Genomic DNA, 25,561 nt, shown 5'->3' on the forward strand with positions numbered 1-25,561 from the left:
TTAACTATTTATTGTGACCAACTAGTCTTATTACTGTATTGTACTAAGTACAATAAATACACTGAGATAACTGCTTCAGTTAATACGCATTTTACTATTACATTTTCCTTTCGGATCTACAAGCATGCAACGCAGATGCTGTCAGCTCTATATGGCAAATTCCCAAAGGTTGTTTATTCACACTCATATTTATACCAAAAAGTCTGATATTTTTTCTCAGTCTGATGTATTACAATCTTCCTTTGTATAACACTTTTCTTTGTTCTTCTAATTTATGATTTGTCCTTGATTCTTTCAAGTTCGGTGGTCCAGGGAAACTCAGTCTTGCATTATCTGAAACGTGGTGTTCCAGCACTATCTGAAACTTGATGTTCCAACTTTATCTTGTTTGATGTTACATCTCTTTACTTCGTTGATGTCCTTCCAGCTGCCATCTGCACAGTTATTTTTACAGACTTTGTTTCTCAATAACATACTCCTTTACATGGATGCCAATATCTAATTAAGCTATGCCAGTACACTTACTATCTATTTTTCAGCATTCTATACAATTCCTAAATTAACCCTTTATATTTCATATCATTCTTGCAGCTCTTTATTCAAGCTAATAATCATGCTACAATTATTCTTTTAGGTTGCTTCTACACTTCTTAGATCCCAGAAAAAGAAGAATAAAAAACGAAGGCTAGGCACCAGCCCGATTTTTAAACACAGACGTATTAGAAGAGGATATCCCTGCAAGTGGCATGGTCTGAAAACTCAAAATGACAGATTTCTGTGATTCCAATTGAATGGTGATATCTGGCATCATTGTACATCTTTGAGATGAGTACACTTGGAATTCCTGAGAATAAGTGTAATGCAAAATATAAGAATGTAAATAAAAAAACACACTCCAGAAAACTTATAAAATAATTGCATTTAAGTACACAGATGTGCAGACTGCTTTGAGGGCAGCAGAATATATCCTGCCACACAAGATGGCTGTACTGAGTGTGCTTTTATGCATGCAGCAGTACAAGAACATAAAAATAAGAAGTCCTGGCATTTCTTTAATGGAAGCACTATTTTTGTGTTTATTTTACACATGAACAAATGCGGAATACTTTACATTTATGTATGTGTAAACAGTGTAGTTGAAGTACAAAATGCGCTTAAAGTCGAGAGCGCACTATAAAGCTGTGGACTTGGAACTTTGAAACAGTTCAGTGATAGTGGTGCTGTAGATGCCCACCAAGGATTCACACAAGTAGCAGTATGGGCACAAGTGAGTTACTCTGGTTCTATTCAAGCCCAGTAGAATGAAGGTCAGAAGCACTTAACCAAACCAGAAGTCTTGACTGCCTTTTTGTGAACATCCACTTAGCATTTTCTGTTGGTTTTCAGATATTAGTTTACGTATGAGCTTTGGATGTTTGCTTTTTTGCTTTCTATATTCAATAGCAATGTCTTTTGGCTTCTCCCATTAGGGTTCGCCACAGTGGATCACCGGTCCGCATATTGATTGTCAGTGGGGTTTTTACACTGTCAAGTTACCAGCCTGGTGCCCAATCTTCACAAAAGGCACACACACACCTACCTGCATGCCTTTAAAACTCACTGTATATTCAGTGATATAGGTAAATTGATCTCTAACATCCATGACTTGCACATTAAATCCTCTTTTGAGGATATGCATAATTCAGCCTCCCAAGTAGTACAGCATTCCATTAATGTGAATACAATGCTGCTGCTCAGTCCTCAGAAGGTATGCCTGCGGACCGCAGTCCCTACCTGAAGATGTAAAAGTCAACCTACTTGATGTAACTGTGGATAATGATAACCCAAAATATTCCAGAAACACAGTTCTTTCTTTTCCCCATCTTAAATGTTTCAAAGGAACTTGCTCTCTATAAGTCTGGACTGTTTTTTCACAAATCTGAAAAACCTTATCAACAAAAATGAAAGACCTTGTCAGGCCTCCTAATCCAGGAATTGTAGATTCAAGCCCTATATGGGAGTGATATAATCTTTACGCTCATTTTTTCTGAGCTTCCCTGTTCTTGGTTTGGACACCTGTGACTACAAGTCCCTGGTTTGCTTCTAAAACCATCTATGGACCTACAAATCTGATAAGTATTTTTTTTGTACTTGCTCTAACTATGTCAGTGGTATTTAACACTTCTGTGCTGCATATATTGATTTTGTTGAATTTATCTCTGTTTTTCAGCCTGCACTTGTTAAAGAAATGCCATCTGTTTGTTACTCTACTGCTCTTAAGTTGTTTTAACAGTATTCTGATATTTCCTAACCTTCTCTGATCCTGCAAAAGCTGTTCTGAATTTTCCAGAATATTGCTAAGTTTTGCAAAGCATTTCTGTGTTTGTAGAAGCTCTCCTGCCATTTGCGTATTTTTTTCTGTATTTGTGAACATTTGTCAGGCTTGTAAACTTGTTTCCAAAGCTACGGATACTGCAGGAGTTCTGCCTTTTATTATAAAGCATCTCTTGCTGCAGTTGAGCTAAAAAAACTATTTGTTTTACATTATGGGGTTTTCTACACTCTGGTGAACTCCTGGTGGAAGGCTTATTGTGTTTTTATCTGATTGGCTTGAGGTTTTAACTGTGTAAAAGTCTTTCATCCTACTGGTATAAAAGCTTCGAGTTTGTGCGATGCGCAAACATGGTTACCAGTGCCTTATATATAAGCAAACCTCTCCAGTTTAAAATCCTGTATAGAAAACACTCTCCATAGTCTCCCACTGTTCATAGCTGCTTAAAGAGCTGCCACTTTGCGCAGATGGCAGCACCACTGTAGGTCATCTAATAGTGTACTACTAAACCCTCTCATTTAGACCTTTGAGTGACTCTCCCCTACTCCTTCCCATCTAGTGAGTATCTGGTATAATGGATAGGTGCTTCCCTGTCATCTCTTATTCTGGCCTAGTGAATATGGGTATCCTGAGTCAGTGTAGTAACTGCCTCATGTTCACTGGCAGCCATTTAATTTTAGAACAAACACAGTGTGTGAGAGATGTAGACACACAATGTCATTGGAGGAAAAGCACACGAAAAGTGAAAACCCACATATATGGAGGTACTTGATTGTAACCAAGACCTCCTAAAAGCATCTGTAAGTGGCCTAGTTCACACTCAAAAAAGACAGCACCTCACACAACACATAACTCTTGAAAATCATAGTAGTTCTCCTTCCAAGCCCATAAGGTTACACACCACACAGTCAAACATTCTGGTTATTGGAGATTCCATTGTAAGACTTACTGATGTCCCCACTTACCAGGTTAAACAAGGAAAAGATCACAGTAGACTGTCTGTCTGGAGCCGGGATCCACCAGATCACGCATACACTAAGGTCTTTAAACCTGAAGTACTAGTATGACATGGTCACAGTCCATGTGGGTGTAAATGACCCAAGATGTACCTCACTGAACTATAGGAAGAGAGACATGGTGGAGCTGTCTGAATATGTGTCCCAGATGGGTATGAATCTAGCCTTGAATGGCATCCTACCTTCACCAGTGATAACGCCACAGTACCAGCAAAAAATTATTGACTTCAACAACTGACTAAATTTCTGGTGTCACAACAAGGGGATCAAATATCTGTTAGCATAGGAAGACATGATCGACAAACCATGATGCCTTGCCAGAGATGGTTTGCACTTGTCACCACTTGGCTTATAGATACTGGCAAAAACCTTATCCCCATAGTGCCTTTTTTAGGCCATGCCAAATTGTTAAACCCTCCAACATAACAAAAATCACTCACAACTACCCAAAGGTACTGATGCTCAATGCTAGGAGTTTAAGTAAAAATAAACTGCACGCCCTGGAAACACTCCTCACCCTGGAGAATGCAGACATATTCACAGGCACAGAAACATTGCTCAGAACCATGGAAAGCATCTCGGCTATCAAAGGCTACAATGCCTTTCATACATTTTGATCCCTCTCAACTCAAGATAAAACAAAGGGAAGGCGGTATCTCAATGTTCATAAAGGGCGAGTACACTGCTAGAGTGGTCTAGCCACATGACTTGCTTGAACTGCTCCATGCCCAACTTAACCATAGGTGTGACCCCTTCTCATATCCATGCTAGCTGCAGATCCTCTAACATGAGTCTGGAAAACTACACCTCATACCTAAAACTAGTGTAATCATTTAACATTCAACGTAGCACCATACTTATGGGTGACTTAACTACCTCTCCATAAACTGAGAGACTTGTACGACCCATAATTCACTTGCTCAGTGTTTTTTGGACTTCGTCAATGCAAACACCCTGGAGCAACTAGTTAGGTCCCCAACTAGAGGTACAAATATCCTAGACCTAGTAGTTATGAACATGGGGGGATGCTGCTCCCTCCCATGCATTAACTCCTCTCTGGTAAGACCTGACCACAAAATTATCTTTAGTAGTAAAACTAACCTAGAACCCTCTTGAAACTCCAAACCTGTTAAAAACTTTGCTAAGGCCAATTACCTCAAAGTAAGTGACAGCTTAGTAAACTTCCAAGCCCCTCCAAATCTGTATGACACTAAGGCATACTCTGAGCTGTGCACAAAAGTAATGTACAACCACATTTGGAGCTGCATAGAGGAGGCAGTCCCTGTCCAAATCAAACCTCTGATTACTGGAAGAAATAAACCACCCTGCTGGACCCCTGGCATAAACAGGCAATTCAACAAATGGAAAAAAATCCTCTCCAAATCCCAGAAGGAGCAGACAAAGCAGTGCAAGTAGACAATCACTAGTCTAAACTAATAAATTAGAGAGATGGTCAGTCTGCCAAAGCAAATGACTCTCAGTCATAAGGCACTATTGCAGTAAAATGCTAATGTGTTATAATGATTTATGCTATATGTAAAGATATGTGAAGATTTTACTAACATAGTTTAGGTTTCCTTTCCTCCTGTAGTCTAATGTTGTTTAAGCCACACAGCTGCTTCTTGCCTCTGCCTCTCATCAAGCTCTCTCCCTCCCAGGTCCCAGGTCTTCCCACAGGCCAGAAAAGAAAAGACTTTTTCTTTTTTTCTCTACTTTTTTCCCATTTCTTGTTGCCAACCTGTGTGTCAACAGGTCATTTCATTATCATTTAGAAGTATTAAAGTATTTAAAGTAATACCTCAGTCCTAGCACCTCTACACTAGCACTAAAAAATACCCAAACAAAAAATTTTTAAAAATCCAAACTTGTTTGAACAACTACAGAACAAACTACAACTAAAACAAAATTGTAAAACAACAAACCAAAAAGCAGGTACAAGCAATGGTGTGTTTGTGATAGAGTTGTTTAGATGAGATTACTCACCTGCAAGTTAATTATTCAGGAGTTAATTAAACAGCTTCTGGGGTGGAAAGGCCTACTCTGCTAGTGTGCTCGCCCGCCTTCACTCGCCTCCGCTCCCCCACCCCTTCACCCTTGCCCCCATCCCCCCCCCCCCCAGCCATCACCCACTCCCCTACTGTCCACTGTCCCTCAAACCTTCCCCTACTGTCCTCAAGATCAACCCCAGATATGGGAAGCCAGGAAAGAATGCGGACTACTATCTTTTTTCCTCCTACTTGTCCCCCCTCCCTTACCTATATGAGCCTGGTCTTGCCATTCCTTCTATAGGCTGCCACCAACCCAACACCCACCAAACCAAACCCATAACAAACCAATGACTCAACCCTACAACTAACTCTCTAACCACCTTGTAAACACCTACCTATATGTATTAGGCCAAAACCTACCAGGCCAAATGATAAACATTACTACAAACTTCACCAAACTCTGAAGCCCACCACAGGCCACTCCACTTCACATCCACCCCAGAACACCCCTCCTGAACACTCATTTCCCCATCCACCCCACTCATTCCCCTCCTCCTCCCTCTCCCACCCTCCTTTCCTCTCTCTTTCTCTGTCACTCTCAAACTCTAGATGACCTGTCATCTAGACAACCTTAAACATAAAACAATAGACTTTCTCCAGACTACATATGTCTTCAGCTTCCCTCTCCCAGACCTCCTATGTCTCACAGAAACCCACCAACACCCAGGTATGACCATACTACAACAAGGAACATATAGTACCATACTCTACAAAATATACTAGGAAAAATACTTGCCAAAAGGTAACCCTCTACCTAACAAACATACTAAACAAATACCTTACAAATCTCAAACCTCCCTCCAACACAAATAAATAATTCTAAATGTATTTCTATCCCCCAAACAACACAAACAACACAAAAACCAGGACTTTTACATAACAAAAAAATCTCCATACTTTCTCCACTATAATAACAAAACCTTAGGACAACATCCTTCTGGTTAACTCAAACTCACCCCTAGAATCCATTATGTTAGGTGACTTCAACATCGATTGGAATTCCTCTTCTCATCTAGCTCCCATTTCTCAGCATTAAATCTAATGGCATAGGATCACTAATAAAATCCTGAAAGATCCTGGGGACAGTTCTAAAAGAAACTATCCTGGACTATGACCTGTCTACACTCACCTACCCAGAGTGAAGTCCCCTACTCACCCATTCTACATGTTCATAAAAAATCACACCATTCTTACGCCTCAAAAATCATTTTCAAATTAAATAATACAACCACAACTGGACATTTCTCAACTCTCTTCCCACTCCAGAACTTCACACACACTTCCAACTCTTCCTTCTCACAATTCTAGATTCTGCTACAATAACACACCTTCCTCTAGAATCAAAACTCCCTGGCTCCACATTCCTCTCTTAAGAGACAACCAATGGCCCATCATGTCTAAAAACAAACAAAATCAAAAACCTCTAAAGACCAACAAACCATGGTAAATATCCAAAACTTAAAAAAGAAACACATTAAATGATAAAAAAACTAAAAAAAAACTCCAAAAGAAAACACAACACAAATCACTTAAAAATTCCACCTCAATTAAACACTCCTTAACAAACCTCTCAAATTCTTTCACGCCCTCCACCCCACTCCAAAGCATTGCACCCAAAAATTCCCAACTCCACCAACTACACCATCTAACCAAACAACCCTGCAAACTAAACAATCAAAACTTCAACAATCAATGCCCAGTAAACAATACAACAATTCAATCAATAACTACCACAACCACATCAGATCACACACCCTTCTATAACAAATACATCACACTTTATAAACACACTATCTATACATCCCAACTTACTAATTCAGTACATCTGCAAAAATCACATCAAGTCATTCTAAATCCAGCCTTCTCCCAACTGAGTTTCTGCCAAAAATTACAGCTCCTCCAAAAGGTATGAAAATCCACTCCCTCCATTGCCTCCATAAGCTGAGTTTATTTCCTCCATAGCTGGGTGGTGAACATCTATTCCTCACCCAGCATAGGTCATAGCCTATACTCTGTCCTCTGGCAGAATGACTATAAAAGTGTGTCCACATAAATATGATGCTACACCAAATAAAAACATCAGAGCCAACTCACCAAAAATACTGAGCCCTACTATCACCCAAATCAAAATTATGGCTGAGCCAACAACTCACCCAAGGCCCAGACTATTTCTTAAATAATATCTCATCTTAATTGATAACCATGAATCAGAGCCAATCCTTAATACTCATTCAACTCCTCCATAGCTCCAAACTACCACCCAATTATCATCCTAAAATGGTACATTCAATACCTCCACAATAGGCAGGACAAATTCCTAACTGGCAATACAAATTATCTTGGGTTCCTCAGGTTACACAAATTATCTCTCAACCTAAATTATCTTGCCTCTTCTTCCAAATCTTTATCACCCCATGGCCCTTCTTCAAATCTCATGCCATTCTTCACTCATATGCAGATGACCCTCGAACTGGCCCCTTCCCACCACCATCATGGCAGCAGACCATTACACTTTCATGGTTCTCTGCCTCCAAACACAATCTCAACCTGGTTCTCAAAAAACCCTAACCTTCAATACACCAGCAAAACTCTTCCTAAATTTCTCAGACACTAGCAACCAAAACAATACAAAACTAACTACTTAGACAATGGTTCTCAAGCTCTTCCCAGCTCACACTCCAACTTTTTCACAATATCACACTACTCTCACAGAAGCTCACCCCAAGTTAAAGCAAATCTCTCCTATAAATAAAACACTAAGCTCATCCTTCACTATTAAACCATCAATCAGCACAATACAATTCAATAAAGCAAACCTACTACACTCTCTACAAACCAGCTTCCTACCATTCTTAAACAACTTAACACACCTCACCTCACAAACTTGCTCCCCCTTTTACACCCTTAAAACACACAACACAACCTAAAAAAGAACTACCTTGTATCAAACTTTTTCTAATCTAACAATTTACAACAAATTCCACCTTTAGAGCTAACATTCTCACTGCGCTCACTAGTGGTTAGAGTTTTCCAGCCAACTCCATTTCAACAAACTCAAAGCCACTCACCAGATACCGTATCACCCAAGAGAAAAAACACCTTTACCAGAAAACCACCATCACAACCTAATTCTCAAACTTTACGTCTCCTTCTCAAACTTTGTAGAAACAACCAAACTCCAAAACACTGCTGACCATTCTCTATTTCTCAACCAACAAAGTAAAAATCTGGAAACCCCATTAAAATGCTCACCTCCCTACCCTCCACAATTCAAAAAACCCTCAGAATCCTTATCATTTTTCCTCAAATTGTCCTGTACTAAACTCACTCTTAACAAGGCCACCCTTTTCTTCTTAATCACTATCATTTATATGTTCTTTTAATTTTTTTTTAGAACTGTAAATGTCCCTTGTTTTTGTTTTTAGAACTCCTTTTTGTTTTAGATGTGATGTATCTTTATATTGTATCTGTTTTTCAACTATCTTCCTTTTTGGACTAACAATGTTCATATGTCTGTTTACTTTTTTGTGCTTTTTCCCCCGGGCCTGTTCATAAATCTGTATGTATCAGTCGGACTCTCTCCGCACAAAATGGAAATAAATAAAATAAATAAATAAAATAAAATTGAGGCAAAGATGGCCTCTCAGGTTAAAGATAACCATAAGGCTTTTTTAAATTATGATCTGATGTTGTTAATCTTCATTCCATTCCTCACTGATGGGTTTAGTTCCAGGCTCTCGGAACCAAGTTGGCCTTATACCAAAGCCCGTGCCAGCCAAAAACTCTCTAGGTAAGATTTTACCCATAATCCCCTTCTCCCTGTTACCCCAGATCTCGTTTGCCGCATCGCCATAAAGCCGCATTCAAGCCAGCTCTCAGCTAAGTCTTTGATATTGTTGGAATATTCCGTTATTTTGATATTTCTGATAACTCAGAATTGTTTAATGTGTTCTTAGCTAGAGTGTTGTTTCCTGTAGCTGTGTTTCGATAAGTCTTTTTCCAACTTTCCTGTCATTACCTATTGGTAATCTTTGGATCATCGCTGGTACACTCCCTTCTCTCTACCTGCTCTAGTAATTCTTTCTCTACCATCATTGGGATCTTCTCTTTGCCTTCCAGTTTACTATTGTTGACTGCTTAGTTGTGGTAATCTGTTCGTTTTTCTTCTTGCTGATTTTGTTGATCTTAACATGTCAGATAAAAAAGGGCACCTCAGGCTTCAAGCAATGCCTGAAGTGTGGGAGAAAAATGCCTAGATAACCATAGATAAGATAACCATAAAGGTTTTTTAAATTATGTTCATAACGACAGGGGAAACACTCAGCAGTGTGCCAAGTTAATCATGAATGGTAACACTTATACCCAGCCTGAAACTATAGTAAACCTGCTAGCTGACAAGTTCAGTTCAAACTTCTCCTCTTCATCACCTCGTATCACACCCAAATAAATACCCACAACCATCTCCCTACTGGTCATTACAAGAGAACAGGTCCTTACTGCTTTCGCTCCATGGGTCCTGACAGCATTCCAAGATGCTTGTTAAATACCTTAAAAGAGACTCTATCGGGACCACTAGGAAACCCTCTTTAACCACAGCCTCTGGACAGGCTTTGTCACAGAGGAATGGAGGACTGCAACAGTCGTCCCTCTGCACAAGGAGGCCCAGTAACTGACCCAGGGAACTACAGACCCATAGGCTTGACCACCTGCAAGGCCATGGAGAGAATTATCATGGACCTGATCAGTAATGACATAAGAACTCTCTAAATGCTGGACCAGACCAAATTTAGCTTTGTCAAAGGAGGTCTTGCCTGCTTAATCTGATGGACTACTTCGAGAAAGTCACCAGGGCCATGGATGAGGGCAAAACGGTACACACCACTTTTCTGGACCTGGCCAAAGCTTTTGACACAATCCCCCTCTTGGGGATCATAGATGAACTTACTGAGTTAGACATAAATCCCTACATCATCAGATGGATAGCCAACTGACTCACTGACAGGGCACATGTCCAGATAGGTGAACCCACTTCCAGTAAGAAACCTTTTACTAGAATTGTCCCCCAGGTCTGAGTGTTGGAACCCTTTCTGTTTAGTATATTCTTCTCATAAGTGAAAACCAGTATTGGGCCTCTGGTTCACCAAGTTCTCTGATGACTGTAAGCTGAGAGGAATCATTGAATCCCCAAATGATGTTGACGTCCTACAAACAGGCTTAAAAACGACCAACAACCGGTGCCAAATCCATGGTTTTAGACTAAATGCTAAAAAATGTGTAATTAGATATCCCTACAAATTACAATATTGATAGCACACCCTAAAAGTAGACCCAGTGTTGAGGGATCTAGGAATACATAGGTTCATAGGTTCATACTAGGCTATCTGCCCTAGGGCATTTATAAGCCTAGCCAGAGTGTGTTTGGCTTTCGCCACCCATTTTAAATTAATTTTGCTATGCCTTTTTTTGAGGTTAGTATACTGTGCCTCTGTCTAACAGTGACACAGAAGTGATAGCCGGGTAAACCTACAATCTCCCATCCACTCATCAAGATTCCTCTTGAAGAGAGTCATTGTGGGACTCTGCCTAACCTGGACTGGGATTTTATTCCAGAGTGAAGGGAGCCTCTGGGTTATGAATCTGTCCCTCCAGCATGTCCTATTTATTTCAGTGCTGAGGTTCAAGTCTCTCGAGCACGTAGCTCGATGGGATTTGGATTTTCTGAGGTGCAGCATGTCCATTAATTCCGGGTTGGACATGGCTTTATACGTCAGGCACAGATTGCCTCTGAGCAGGTGGTATGCCACTGAGTAGAGCTGGAGTTTCTTTAACCGGGCAGCATATGGCATCTGTTTGAGCCCTTTGATCCTCTTCGTGAGGTACTTTTTGGGTCTTTCCAGTTGCTGCAGGTGTCTGGTAAGGTACATCCCAAAAGGGGCATTTTACTCAATTATGGGCCTGATGAGGGATGAGTAAAGAGGTACGATGACCTCCCCTGATCTAGATGTGAATCCCTTCATGATTAGGTGGGCTATATAAAATGTTTTTCTAACCACTTTGGCCACGTGGTTGTCAAATGAGAGATTGCTATCAACTTGGGTCCCCAGGTCCCTAATGACTTCTTCTGTACTTAATGGATTACCACCTATGTGGCAATTTGTGGGCACTTTGTTTTTGCCAAAGGGATGACTATACACTTTTGGCGTTTAGCTTGAGGCCATGGCTCTGGCACCAGTTTTCTGTTTCTATGAGGCCCTTTTGGAGGATGCTTGTGTCGGCTGGAGAGTTGATTATAGTGCCCAGTTTGCAGTCATCTGCGAACTTGGTCAGCCACAGTCCTTCCGTGTTGGCCTGTACCGCCGAGAAATATATACCGAACAAGAGAGGTCCCAGGACTGAGCCTTGTGGGATGCCACTTGTAACTGGTTTGGAGTCTGACATGGCTCCAGCAATTCTAACCATGTGGGTTCTGTCCTTGAACCAGTTTGCAACCCATCTAGTGACATAGGGGTTTATATTTAAGCTGGTGAGCTTATCTATAATGCCCGAGTGGGGTACTGTATCGAAGGCTTTTGCGAGGTCCAGGTAGGCTATGTGGACCACCTTCCCCTCGTCAATGGCTTTGGTGACTGTTTCAAAGAAATCAACCAGGTTTAAGAGGCAGGATCTGCCCTTAACAAAGCCAAACTGGGTAGGATCCAGTGTCTGTAGGTCCCCAATATCTTTATTTATGAGGTCCATGATGATCCTTTCCATAGCTTTGCAGACCAAGCTAGTCAGGCTTATGGGGCGATAGTTTCCAGGATCCATTGAGGCACCACCTTTGTGGAGTGGGACCACTGTTGCTGTATGCCACTTTTTGGGTACATATCCTGTAGTAAGGCTAAGACTGAACAGTAGTTTTATGTTTGGGTTTAGCTCTTCTTGGAGTTCATGTAGGACGCAGCCCGGGACACCATCTGGTCCCATTGATGCTGTGTTTTTACTTTGGAGAGGCGGCCCTTACCTGAGCATCTGAGATGTCAGGGGCAGCACTCTGTTGGGATAGATATTTGCCCTTTTGGTGGGGAGAGGGGGGAGAAGTTTGCACTGAACCTGTCAGCTAGGATGTTGGCAATGTCTGTGGGCTCGGTGTATTTTTTGTCATTTTGGACTAATTCTGAGCATATCTGGGAATTCCCACCCAGGTTCCTAACATAACTAAAGAAAGCCTTGTGATTATCCTTAGTGTCCTGTGCAATTTTTCTCTCGAAGCTGGCCTTAGACGATTTTATGTGTGCCCGCAGTTTTTTGCTAATACTGATCAGAGATGCCTTCCCTTTTTGGGATTTTGCTCTATCATTTAGTAGCTTCCTCCTTCTGTTGTATAGTTTGTTTATGGCTGGGGTCCACCAGACAGAACGTCTGCCTTTGGAGGATTGGGTCTTGGTTTTATTTGGGATTGCATGATCCATGCATTCCTGAAGGTGTTCATAGAATGCATTTATAAAGGATTCTGCGGTCTGGGCCGTATTTTCCACAGGCCCGGGGGCTTTGAAGGATTTCGCCTCGGTTTTGAGGCGTGTGAAATTTGCTTTAGAGAAATTTTTCACTGTGGTTTTCTGGGCAGGGGTGGGGTCGGGATGTGAATATCCAGTGAGATTAGTTTATGGTCTGATCTTACCAGTGAGGGATACACTTCTGGTCTGGAGCATAGTGTCCCCATGTTGGTGATGATCAGGTCCAATATGTTTTCCCCTCTTGTGGGAGTGGTAACAAGTTGTTCCATAGCATTTGAGTTTATAAATTCTAGGAACCTTTGGGCTAGGGTGTTGGAGCTAGAGTAATGCTCCCAGTCTATGTTTGGGTAGTTGAAGTCGCCCAATATAATGGTGTTTGGAGAGACCTTCATATTTTCCAGTATTCTCAGGAAGGCCAAGTGGGGTTCCTGTGTTTGGGAGGGTGGTCTGTAGCAGGCTATAAACTGGAAGGCAGTTTTACCCACAGTTAGTTACACATGGATAGTCTTTGATGCTTCGTGCTGTGCCACCAACCTGGAGGTGTGGGTATCTTTGACGAATATTGATACTCCCCCTCCTTTTGTGGTTCGGTCCAAGTTTTGGGGCCGAAAAGCATGGTATGAGGTATAACCTGGTAGTGCTGGGGTGCTCTCGGGAGCCTTGAACCAGGTTTCTGTTACTGCACAGATATCGATGTTCTCCATGCTAAGGAGAGTTTCGTGTGCATCCTGAGGTTTAGATTTCTGGCGTTGAGTAGCATTACTCTTAGTTTCTTATCCCTTGTGATACCTATGGAGGTGGGTTTGCCTTTTGAGCCTTGCCTAAAAAAGGCACTATGGGGTAGCAAGAGCCTTTGCCAATATCCAAAAGCCCAGGGGTGACAGGTGCAAGCCATCCCTAGCGAAGCATATTGGCTTGTCGAGCATGTCATCCCAGGCTGACAGGCATTGGATCCCCTTTGAATGACACCAACACTTAAGCCAATTGTTGAAAGTGATCATCTTGTCTTCATATTGTGGCATCATTCTTGGTGAGGGTAAGATGCTACTCAAGGTCAGGGTCATACCGGCCTGGGCTACATGCTCAGAGAGCTCCTCTATGTCTCTTTTAATGTAGTCCAGTGAGGTACGTCTCAGGTCATTCACACCAGCATGGACAATGACTGAGTCATATTTGTACTTGCCTTGGAGTGACCTGAGTGCTTGTGTTATGTGGCGGATCCTAGCGCCCGACAGGCAGCTCACCGTGACCTTCTCCTTGTTCAGCCTGGTGAGCGGGACGTCAGTGTGCCTGACGATAGAGTCACCTATTACAAGTGTATCAGGTGTGTTGTTTAGCCTTAAGGGCTGTGACTGTTCGCACACTGGCTTTGTGAGCTATGTGTTGCACGTGTTTTGTTTTGGGGTAGCGGTTGCTTGGGTGTCTGCTTTGGAGGTCTCTGCTGCTTAGGCAGATTTTATTTAGAGCCTCCGAGTATGTTTTTGTGTGTTTATGTGTTTGGTTTGTTGTCGTGGTAGGTCTATGTGAGACTGGAATTGTAGTGAGTGTGGTTTCCTTCTCCCCCTGACTGGTTATGCCAGTACTGAGTTGAGAGAGCTTAGCCTCCAGTTTGGCTATATGGTTGCATCTCTCACATGTGTTGGAATTTGTTGGGAGGAGGAGAGGGTTGTCTGTGTACATGAGGCAGTTGTAACATTGCCTCAAGATTCCCAGATTCACCAGCTGGACCGGAGAGGGGATTGACAACTGACCTTTGGACATGCTAGAATAGTATTGGGAATTCCTTTATAATTGAAAAAAGGGCCAATGGGGAACAAGGTACTCAAGGGGAGTTTGTGAGGGTGTAGTGCTTTTAATTTTTTTAGAGCTGACTTATATAATTGCTTTAGTGAGCAAGTGCCAGGTAACTTAAATGCAATGTGCTACAGGTAACTTAAATGCAAAAATGACAAACAGTAACTTTCTTTCAAGTGAAGCAAGGAAATAAGTACAGTAAGCAATGCAGATATCACTAGGGATCCACAGAAGTGCTAAAAGGCCGTGTTTTAGGTGGAATTAGCGTTTCAGGGAAATAAACAAACAACAAGCATACAAATAAAGCTAGATTCAGCAGGCCTGGATCTAGTCTATGCTACAGCAAACAAGGTGTACCAATTTCAGTAAGAAACAGTTAGAATATGCAGGCACTATAAGCCTCTAACCAGAAATTCCCTGCTCAGAAGGGCAGAGTCCAGCCTCTCCTCCCACAAGAGTGCAGACCGCAATCCTTCTTAACGTAAAATAACTGGCCTGAAGCCCAAGTGCTTAAACCAGAACTAATACACTTTTAGAATAACAGACACTGAGCTCTCAATCAGCAGTTCCCAACTTAGAAGGATGTAAGCTACCTGTCCTGCCACCACAGTGCAGGCCACAAACCTTCCTAATGTAAAACAACTGGTCTGAAGCCCAAGTGCTTAATCCAAAAGACTTAGAAATGATAGCTACACTTTAATCAAGTTACTACCAGCAGTAATAAATACAACTGAATACTTTAAAGAATGCCTGGATTAGTGCTCAAGTTATACAAACAAAGCTAGATTCAGCAGGCCTGGATCTAGTCTATGCTACAGCAAACAAGGTGTACCAATTTCAGTAAGAAGCAGTTCAAATATGCAGGCACTATAAGCTTTAACCAGAAATTCCCAGCTCAGAAGGACAGAGTCCAGCCTCTCCTCCCACAAGAGTGCAGAACACGAACCCTCTTATTGTAAAATACCTGGCCTCAAGCCCAAGTGCTTAAACCAGAATGAATACACTTTTAGAATAACAGACACTGAGCCCTCAATCAGCAGTTCCCAACTTAGAAGGATGTAAGCTACCTGTTCTGCCACTACAGTGCAGACCACAAACCTTCCTAATGTAAAACTGGTCTGAAGCCCAGGTGCTTAAACTAAAAGTCTTACAATGAGTTACACCAAGCAGTAATAAATACAATTGAGTACTTTTAAGATGACGCAAAAGCAAAATAAAGTAGGAAAAAACACAAATACAGTAAAAGCAGATAATTTTTTTTTTTTTTTGGAAAGAGAGAAAGGAGTAGCAGAAACTAAGCTGATTGGCCTTCTCAAATGCTCTCCCTGTGCTGGGTAGAATGAGGTAATGACACTAGACTGGGAGGAGGGTCCCAGATCAAATTTACACTAGGGGCGGGCAACTGATAGATAGTAACCTAAACTTTGACCACCAGGTAGCTGATGTAGCAAGGAAATCCTTTTGTGTGGCTTAACTTATAAGTACAGGCTTGGCATCAAGATCAAAGGAAGTCATAGTGCCATTGTACTCTTCCCTCATCAGGCCCATAATTGAGTACAGTGCTCCCTTCTGCATGTACCTATCCAGGCACTTACACCAACTGGAGTGGCCCTGGAGGTTTCTCACTAAAAAATTACAAAGCTGAAGACACGCATTTTATGCAGACTGACTAAAGCCTCTATCTCTTTTCTGTGTTTTATATTTTTTATTGTGAGTGGCTTATGCCTGACCTACAAGGCATTCTCTGATCCAGCCCTGATGAAAATGTTACATATTCTCAAGAAAAATTATACAAGGGTATTACATGTTCCATGGACCTAAACCTTCTTTGTGACTCTTAGAGAACTTGCTAGAGAGAGAGAGATTCTTATCCCGAAAGTTACCTCATCTGTGGAATAAACTTCCCATTTTCATAAAACAAAGCCCATCCCTTATGTTCTTCAAAAAGAATCTGGTAAATGGTTGGGGAAACTGTAAATTCACTCCTGGTCTACTGCCCATGTCCCTTATGAACAGAGGCAGTCTGTAAAATGACTAAGGGCTTCAACACCTAAAGACCTACTACCCTGATACTGCCTCATCCCACATCTGGGGAGTTATGTAATTTTTCTTCAGTATACAACCACAGACCTGCACCCTTTTCTAATCATTGCACTGTAGTGGCCTCAGGCTCCACTCCCACTTCGAATGTCAGACCATAGGTTTCAAATGGCCTAGATACCTGTGGGCACCATTTTTAAATAATATTCCTAGAGTAGCAGTGTCACCTTAGTAGCCAGCGGTTGGTGTGCTCATCACATAAGTGTTTATTGTGTTTTTCTGCTTCTACGCCTGGTCTCTGTCCAGTTTAAGTTACTATTTCATGTGGAATCCTCTCAGTGCTATGAATCTAGAACAGAAACTGCTGTTAAAAAGGAACAATTAGTAAAGCATATAAAATAGTGCATGATAATTATAAGAATCAATCAGAGGAGCCTAGAAAGGATTGGAAAGAGATATTAGACAAGCAATTCACAAAGAGACAAGGGGGGATATATGTACATCTCCCAAATATGCAACAAAGTCTAGAATATTTAGGGTCTTTGCCTGGAAGTGTTTACATAGGTATTTTTATACCCCAAGTAGACTCCAAAGAAGTTTTCCTCGGGTAGATAGCAAATGTTCGGAGTGTGACGGGCAAGAAAGAGGTAGCTGGAAACATATTTTTTGAGTGTGCAGTGAATTGGCAGACTTCAGCGATGCTGGGTGAGCAGATTGGACTGACTGGGGAGATGTTTTTTTTTTTTTGAGTTATGCTACAGAATCAGTATAGACTAGACATAGTAAAGCCTTGCTGAGACCAATTTTGCTGGCTACCAAAAAAGCAGTTGCTAGAAAATTGAAATCAAAGTCTAGACCCACTTTACTGGAAGTAGTGAATATAGTAACAGAGATAAAAGAGTTGGAATTGGGATTTTTAGAAAAGGGAAGGAACAAACTACATAGGAAAAAATGGGAATTGTGGGAACAATATATGCAGAGCAGGAACGAGGTTTAAGAGGCAGGATTTGAATGAGCCATATAATGCTTAACTGACAATGACTGGATGGTTTATAAGTGATGTATAATGTTTACAATTATAGTTATTTCAGTGGTGTCTGTGATGTCAACTGTTTGCAACTAAAGTGGTATAATTTTGTATGTTTTTCATTTATATAAAAGTAAGATTGCCTTTTTTCGTATGTGAAAATTTAATAAAGATGTTTGAAAAAAAACGCTACCAGTTTACTCAGATAAGTAGCAAACAACAAGTGCCTAGCTTCTGTAAATTTAATGCTGAGGCTACCTGTGACTCGCTCAGTTGACTCGAGCTGAGTTGTCATTAAAAAGACTGCTCTCTACGGTGTTACTGTACAACATCACCAATATACATGTCCCCGCCACCAGTATCTTCTGTGCATCCTCTAAGCCTGCACTGTAGAGGCAACCAGGATAATGTACTACAACCATAAACTTATTGTGGGCTCAGCACATCTGAGCAGCTCTAACTATTTCAGTCTGCCCATGTGCTAGGCATTATGTTATTATATTAAGGTGTGATAGGCTCACACCTGTCCTCCTATAATACTGCATTAACCTCACAGAAACCTTCCCCCTATGCTTATCTACCCAAAGACTTACAAACTCCCCACACCTTTGAAATAGCACCATCTGTATTCAGTCACACAAACCCTGTCATACTCAGAATCAGAGTAGTCCTTCACATATCTCATCCCCTAAAAGGTAGACCTAAATACCTAACCTTCTACTCTAAAACTCTTTCTGTAACACCAGTCACCAATAAATTACTCCTGTCAGGAGATATCCATCCTAACCGTGGCCTGCTGTTTAGTCCCTCATCTACTACTCTCTTCCTTCCCCAATCCATCCCACACCATAACTCCCCCTCTAAATGCTAAGCTCTGTACTTCCTGAACTTACACAGTATCCTCAGCAAAGTCAGTGAATTCCATGCATGGATTGCCCTTTGCTCCCCAGACATAATAACATTAATAGAAACTTGTTTTAAACCACATAACACTGACAGTGAAATCATTCCCCCAGGGTATAACATCGTCTGCCTTAGATAGGCTCCACAAAAAAGGTGGAGGGTAGCTGTAATCTATTCCGACTAACTCAGCATGTCCCTATAAACACATCCCTTCATAACTTTTACCTGGCTGAATTCTTATAGTCAACAGCAAACTTAATAATCACACAAAACTTACATTGCTGCTATTTATATCAATCCAGGCAATACTGTTCCCATGGTGGAAAATATTATCTCATGGCTTAAACCACTCCATAGCAAATGAAACTATAATACTAGGTGAGATCAACATCAGTTGGCAAATTCTCACCTCAGATTCTGCCAACTCTTCTGTAAATTATTACAACTCCAACCCACTTTAGTAAACCAACTCCAGCTCTATCATAGACTGGATCCTGGTCTCCAATCCCAACCTGTACCACAAACCCACAACACTACCAAATTCTTTAAGTGGCCACTCTCCCATTTGTATTCAAAGATATTCACTACAAAACTGTAAATCTCACAAATACAAACATTGTTGTACTTTCTAACTTTAACCCTGTGATGTTTAATGACAGACGCTCTGCAACAAACTGTTCTTTCCTTCTACACCTACCCCTCGATGAAGCAACATTAAAATTCAACACTACATTCCTTGACATTCTTAACTCTCTTGCTCCCCTTAGGAAAATCTTAATAAAATCTCACTTGGCACCATGGCTATATAAATCCACTTGGTCGCTAATGCACAAAAGAGATAATGCATTGAATGATAGGTTAAAACCTAAATCTGAGTTACACCATCAAAAGTGCAAACAACTGGGCGGCACAGTGGTGCAGCGGTTAATGCTGTCGCCTCACAGCAAGAGGTTCTCTGGTTTTATTCTCGGCTGGGGTGCCTTCTGTGTGAAGTTTGCATGTTCTCCCTGCGTTCGTGTGGGTTTCCTCCGGGTACTCTGGTTTCCTCCCACATTCTAAAGACATGCTTCTGGAGCATTTCTCCCCGGGCCTCCGCTGAAAACAGGATCTGTGGAACCTAGTCGGACTTTCCCGGTCAACAAATGTTAAATAAATAAATAAATAAATAAAACTCCAAAGCCTAACCAAAAAGCAGGTAATGACAGATAAGAAAACCTTTTATCAAAAGCCTCAAACAACCTATCCACAATAATCCCAAAACATTTTGAACACTATAAATAAGATTCTACATCCTGGTCCCTAGTTCACCTAGCCCTTGTCCTAACAGCTGCCCTCAGGAAACTGCTACCATTCTTAACTCCCATTTCACTGACTCCCTGTTAATGTCTACCATGGTAACTTTTTTAGTGTAACAGCTTTCTCAATTGCTTTCATAAAATGTTGATTTATCTTAATTTCTGTGTAGCATTGCAAGAATCTTACACTTCTTATAATTCATGGCATCAGATGTTATCTAATGTTCAGATTTATCTAATACTGCAGGTTTTGTGTCATGATTAAATTCGCTGGGAAATATTCTCTATATGGAGCTTGTCTCCATTAACCTCTGCTGAAAAGGGGCATTGTTCAGTCGGACTGTCTCTGTAAGTAAATAAATAATGATGATGTTTGCTATATGGTTTGCATCATGATTAAATTCGCTGGGAAATATTCTCTATATGGAGCTTTTCTCCACGTGCCCCTACTGAAAAGGAGCATCACCCAGTTTTAGTATCCCTGTAAACAAATATAAATAAATAATAGTGGTATTTACTGCAAGTTTTGTATCATGAATACATTCACTGGGAAATATTCACTATATGGAGCTTTTCTTTCTGTGTCTTTGCTGAAAAAGGGCATCATCCAGGTGAACTATCTCTGTAAATAAATGTAAATAAATAATGGTGTTATTTACTACTATTATTTCTTTTTCTTTCGGGTGCTGCTGTTAGGAGTCACTACAGCAGATCATCTGTTTCCATTTCTTCCTGTCCTCTGCATCTTGCTGTCATACCAACCACCTGCATGTCCTCTCTCACCACATCCATAAACCTTGTCTTATGCATTCCTCTCTTCCTTTTACCTGGCAGCTCCATTCTTTCCATCCTTCTGCCAGTATAACTAGCATTCCTCTGCAGTACATGTCCAAACCAACACAATCTCATCTCTCTAGTTTTGTGTCCAAACCATCCAACTTAAGTTAACCTTCTAATATACTAATTTCTTGTCCATCCTCATCACACCCAGTGCAAAGCTTAACATTTTTAACTCTGCCACTTCCAGCTGTAACTCCTGTCTTTTTGTCATTGAGAATGTCTCCAACCCATGTAACATATCTGGTGTCACTATTATCTTGTAGAACTTCCTTTTCACTCTTTCCAGTACCCGTCTGTCACAAATCAGTCCTGACACTTTTCTCCAACCACTCCACCCTGCCTGTACTTTCTTCTTCCCCTCTCTTTCACACTCACCATTACTCTGAACTGTTGATCCCAAGTATTTAAACTCATCCACCTTCACCAACACAACTGCCTGCATCACCGTTCCTCTGTCCTCCCTCTCATTCACACACACATATTCTGTCTTAGTTCTGCTGACCTTCATTCCTCTCCTCTCTAGAGCACATCTCCGCCTCTCCAGGGTCTTAACCTGTTCCCTACTCTCATAAGAAATCACAGTGTCATCTGCAAATATTATAGTCCACGGGGACTCCTGTTTCATCTCATCTGTCAACCTGTCCATCACCATTGCAAACAAGAAAAGGCTCAGAGCTGATCCTTGACGTAATCCCATCTCCACCTCGAACACATCTGTCACTCCTTCTGCAGACCTCACCACTGTCACACTGCCCTCGTACGTATCCTGTACCACTCTTACATACTTCTCTGCCACCCCCGACTTCCTCATACAATACCACATCTCCTGTCTAGGCACCCTGTCATATGCTGTCTCTATGTCCACAACGACACAATAAAACTCCTCCTGACCTTCTCTATACTTCTCCATCAACACTCTCAGAGCAAACATTGCATCTGTAGTGCTCTTTCCCGGCATGAAACCATACTGCTGATCACTAGTCATCACCTCCCTTCTTAACCTAGCTTCCACTCCTCTTTCCCATAACTTCATGATGTGGCTGATCAGTTTTATCCCTCTGTAGTTACTACAGCTCTGCACATCACCCTTACTCTTAAAACTTCAGTACCAATATACTTCTTCTCCACTCCTTAAGCATCCTCTCACTTTCCAAGATTTCATTAAACAATCTGGTAAAAAAAAAACACTGCATATCTCCTAAACACCTCCATGCTTCCACAGATATGTCATCTGGATCAACAGCCTTCCCATTCTTTATCCTCTTCATAGCTGTCCTTACGTCCTCCTTGCTAATCCGTTGCACTTCCTGAGTCACCATCCCCACATAATCCAACCTTCTTTCGCTCTCTCATTCTCTCCATTCATCAGCTCTGCAAAGTTTTCTATCTGCTCAACACACACTCCTCACTTGAGAGAATATTTCCCTTATTATTCTTTATCACCCTAACCTGCTGCAAATCTTTCCCAGCTCGGTCCCTCTGTCTGACCAACTGGCATGGGTCCTTTTGTCCCTCCTTAGTGTCCAACCTTTCATACAACTCATCATACGCCTTATCGTTAGCCTTTGCTACCTCTCTCTTCACCATATACCGCATCTCCGTGGACTCCTGTCTACTTTCTTCATCTTTCTAACAATCCCACTTCTTCTTCATCAACCTCTTTCTCTGTATACTCTCATGTACTTCCTCATTCCACCACCAGGTCTCTTGTCCTTCCTCTGACCAGTTGTCACACCAAGCACCTTTCTAGCTGTAACCCTTACCACCTCTGCTGGGGCTGCCCAGCTATCTAGTAACTTTTCACTGATACCCAGTGCCAGTATTAATCCTTCCCTGAACTCCACCTTACAGTTATCCTTTTTCAACTTCCACCATTTGATCCTTGGCACTGCCCTCACTCTCCTCCTCCTCCTCTTCTTCTTTATCTCAAATGTCATCCTACAGACCAGCATCCTATGCTCCTTAACTATGCTTTCCCATGTCACCACTTTGCAGTCCCAATCTCCTTCAGACTGGCTTTCCTGCATAAGATATAATCCACCTGTTTACATCTTCCTCCACTCTTGTATCTCACCCTCTTCTTAAAATACGTATTCATTACAGCCATGTCCATCCTTTCACAAAATCCACTACCATCTGACCTTCTGCATTCCTCTCCTTGACACCATACTTACCCATCACCTCCTCATCCCCGCTGTTCACTTCACTAACATGCCCACTGAAATCCACTCCAGTCACCACTCTCTCACCCTTGGGTACACTCTCCACCACTTCATCCAACTTGCTCCAAAACTTTTCTTTCTCATCCATCACACACCCAACTTGCGGAGCATATGCACTAACAACATTCATCATCACACCATCAATTTCCAGCTTCATAAACTTAATTTTGTTTGAAACACTTTTTACCTCCAGTACACACCTGACATATACTATTCCCTCAGGATAACGCCTAACCCATTTCTTCTCCCATTCACACCATAGTAGAACAGTTTCAACCCCCAGCTGTGATACACTTGACCTTACCCCCCTTCCATCTGGTCTCTTGCATGCACAATATGTCAGCCTTCCTTATCTCCATCATGTGAGCTACCTGTCTCCCTTTACCAGTCATACTGCCAACATTCAAAGTTCTTACCCTCATTTCCACACTGCTAACTTTCCTCCTCTCCTCCTGCCTCCGGGCACGCCCTCTCCCTCTTCGGCCAACAGTAGCCCAGTTTGCACCAGCATCCTGTTAGCTAACAGTACTGGAGATAGTCATTGTTAACCCGGGACTCAACCTATTCAGTATGGAAATCTGCATTGTTGTCTACGTATTTTATCTGGGAATAATTTTAGACAGGATGCCCTTCCCCATTTGTCTGGGCTTGGGACAGGCACAAAGTAATTCACTGGCTTGTGCATCCCCTAGTGTCTGGATTAATGATGTTATTTACTACACATTTTGTATAATGATTAAATTCACTGGGAAATGTTCACTATATGGAGCTTTTCTCCCTGTGCCTGCTGAAAAGGGGCATTATATAATCGAACTATCCCCGAAAACATATGTAAATAAATAATGATGGTATTTAGTTTACATTTTGTATCATGATTAAATTCACTGGGAAAAATTATATGGAGCTTTTCTCCACGTGCCTCTGCTGAAAACGGACATTGTGCGGTCAGACTATTCATGTAAACATATGTAAATAAATAATGGTGGTATTTACTACAAGTTTTGTATCATGATTAAACTCACTGGGAAATATTCACACTATGGAGCTTTTCTCCATGTGCCTGTTCTGAAAAGGGGCATTGTGCAATCTGACTATCCCTGTAAACATGTTTAAATAAATAATGGTGGTATTTACTACAAGTTTTGTATCAGGATTAAACTCACTGAGAAATATTCACTATATGGAGCTTTTCTCCATGTGCCTGTTCTAAAAAGGGGCATTGTGCAATCTGACTATCCCTGTAAACATGTTTAAATAAATAATGGTAGTATTTACTACAAGTTTTGTATCATGATTAAACTCACTGGTGGATATTCACTATATGGAGCTTTTCTCCATGTGCTTGTTCTAAAAAGGGGCATTGTGCAATCTGACTATCCCTGTAAACATGTTTAAATAAATAATGGTGGTATTTACTGCAAGTTTTGTATCATGATTAAACTCACTGGGAAATATTCACTATATGGAGATGTTCATCGTGTTTCACTGTTGCAGTCATTACTCTTGGGTTATCCTGCTGGCAGGCTACTCTCAGTCGGCCAGGATTCCAAAGTCTAGGTCCGGCGTTGGTTGCTGTCGCCTCTTCCCTGACGTCAGTGCTCCAGGGGGTATAAAAGATGCAGCCAACGCCATTTTCTTCAGTCTTTCTTGCCGCACGGTGCCCGAAGCAAAAGCAGTTTGCAAGTGCAGGTCAGCCAACTCCTGAGATTTTCAAATCCGAATTTCAGAACCAAAGTCTTCATTAAAGCGAAGTACCCCGTTGCGGAAACTTTTTTCTTACTCCAGACCGATGTCAGAAAAAGTTAACAATTGTATTTCTTGTGGGAAGCAAATACCTCATAAGGATTTTCACTCTTACTGTATTCCTTGCCTAGGCCCTGATCACAACGTTGCTAGCTGTCGGTTTTGTGCTAGATTTAGCCACCTCACTATCAAGCGTCGGTTCGATTTTGCATTTCATTACTTTGGCCGAAGTTTGCAAAAAATGCAAGGACAAGGAAAAGGATAGGCATCCGAGGTCCAAAACCGACGACGAGGCCTCTGCTAAGCCAGTCGCCGGTTCTCAGTGAGGCACTTTCGCAGCCCCTGGCGCCCGCTACCTTAGAGCCACAGGCCGCCTCCGACTCCCACGTGGAGCCGACTGGGCCTCTGGATTATCAATGTATTGGACACTCTGAGATCATTCCCTCAGATAGGTCCAGAGCCGCTGAGCAGGCATCGGCTTCTGAGGGTGTCTTCAGACCTACACAACTATATATTAAGCCATCTTCAGCTTCAAAGACAAAGACTAAAGCAACTCTAAGGACAAAGAAACAAGTAGAGCATTCTCCTACTCAGACTTCCATGCCTAAAGAACAGATGCTCAGAATGGCCCAAGATCTAATTACTTTGATCAAGGGCTCCCATCCCCCTCCTGATAAGAGGCCTAAGCAAGAGACAGAGTATGATTCTTCTGATCAGGTTTCTATTTCCTCTGATTCCTCTTCTGAGCAGGATTACTCCATGCTTCCCTATGAGGATTCTGATGCTGAAGAATCCTTTACTTCAGCCTCTCCTCCTGAGGATTATT

General features: G+C 41.6%; 1 protein-coding gene across 1 annotated transcript in view; it reads left to right on the top strand.

Moving 5' to 3' along the window:
- Positions 1-25,561, top strand: part of SFI1 (SFI1 centrin binding protein) — a 945,294-nt gene that overhangs the window by 379,614 nt on the left and 540,119 nt on the right. The window lies entirely within an intron of this gene.

This window comes from Protopterus annectens, chromosome 4.part0 (assembly GCF_019279795.1).
Source record: "Protopterus annectens isolate FY-2018-M chromosome 4.part0, PAN1.0, whole genome shotgun sequence".
NCBI classification, from domain to species: domain Eukaryota; kingdom Metazoa; phylum Chordata; order Ceratodontiformes; family Protopteridae; genus Protopterus; species Protopterus annectens.